Here is a 1,818-nt window from a genome sequence, read left to right as displayed (position 1 = left end):
CCCCCCCCCCAGTCTGGTCACCTTTACCTTCCTCACTTCTAAGCTCCAAGGGCCCTTCCTTTGCCTCTATAACTTGTTTCTTAAGCCTATTTCTTCTACAAATTACTTTTACCTCTGTGATTTCCTAAATAAACTAAAGGCCCGGTGCATGAAATCCATGCACGGGTAGGGTCCCTAGGTCTGGCTGGCAATCAGGACTGATTGAGGCCTTCCTTCCCCAACTGCTGGTGGGACCTTCCTTTGTTCCACACCGCCCCCGGTGGTCAGCACATGTCATAGAGAGCGGTCGAACCCCCGGTCGGTTGAACTCCCAAGGGGACATTTTGCATATTAGCCTTTTATTATATAGGAAGGATGTTCTCTTATAGTTTGAAAAAAAGAATAAGGATAAAAAGATGGAACATTTCAACAGAGAATGGGGTCTCTAAAAAATAATTTAAAGGTACATTCTATAATAGGTAAACACACAGTATTTGAAATAATTCAATGGACAGAATTTAGAGTACACAAGACAAGTTAGAAGAAATGATACATGAACTCAAATATAAGTCAATCAAAATTACTCAAAATAAAGCACAAAGAGAAAAATAAACAATATAGAACAGACTATGAGAGACATGTGAACACTATAAAATTGTTTAAAATCCATTTAAATTGGAGTCCAGAAAAAGAGGAGAGAGGAAATGTGGCCGAAGAAATATTTGAAGAGAATTTTTGAAAGCTGATGACATATATCAATCCATAGATATGAAAAGTTCAGAGAACTCCAAACAGGGTGAACACAAAGAAAACCACAATAATACATATTAGAGTCAAACTATAGAAACTAAAGATAAACAGAAAATCTTAAAAGTAGCCTGAAGAAAATCATATTCAGAGAAACAATGGTCAGAATTACAGCTGATTTTTTATAAGAAACAATGGATGGTAGAAGATAATGGAATAACATGCTAAAGATACATCTTCAAAAGAATAACATCTTAAATTACACATATGTTAGAGACCAGCTTTTCTACACTCAACAAAAGGCACATAACAGAAATCACAAAGCCTTTCCTAAGTATGTTATATTTACCTATTTGTTGGTGATTCTATTCTTTATTACATATTTTGCTAATTTATCTGGCTAGAAATCAGGCTCTACCTAAACACTATGGAACTCTTCTTACATAAAGGAGTAACATATTTTGGGAAGTAACTACACAATTCATTATTGAGGTCCACCAAAACTCTTTGGTGGATGCTTTCTATTCCCATAATTCTATATGATTTATATGGAGTTTATCAAACATGTCTAGAACGAACATAAAAGTACTTGATCTAGAAAAATTATATGTCAATCTGAAAAGGCAAATAAAGGGTTAAAATGTTCCTTTGTAAAAATAAAGCAAAGAATTAATTTTGACTCACTGTCTTCCCTCAGTAATCACAAGATTGAGAACTGATTAGAAATGTCATTACCTACTAGGGTTAAGAATCATGTTTTATTTTACTGCTCCTTTTTACTCTCCTCACTCCTAAAGAATATTTGCATATGAAAAACTGATTCTCCATAAAATGAGCTAAAATAAAGAGTGACATAACAAATTACCTCCTTTCTGAATTTCACTCCATCGAAATTGATGGCGCCTCACAACAGAGAAAACAGAATCATATCCTTCTTCTCGAATCATTTCTGCAACTTTCTGAAGGTCAGTAGGATATAAACATGGAGAAGTAGCTTGAATATTACCTACAATGTCAACCTCATTGTGATAACTAAGAAATTCTATGATGGCATCTAATGAGGTAGAGCTGTCTTTTGAAACTTCAGAACTT

Source organism: Myotis brandtii, unplaced genomic scaffold (genome assembly GCF_000412655.1).
Source record: "Myotis brandtii unplaced genomic scaffold, ASM41265v1 scaffold3003, whole genome shotgun sequence".
Taxonomy (NCBI): Eukaryota; Metazoa; Chordata; class Mammalia; order Chiroptera; family Vespertilionidae; genus Myotis; species Myotis brandtii.
Note: the sequence above shows the minus strand (reverse complement) of the source record.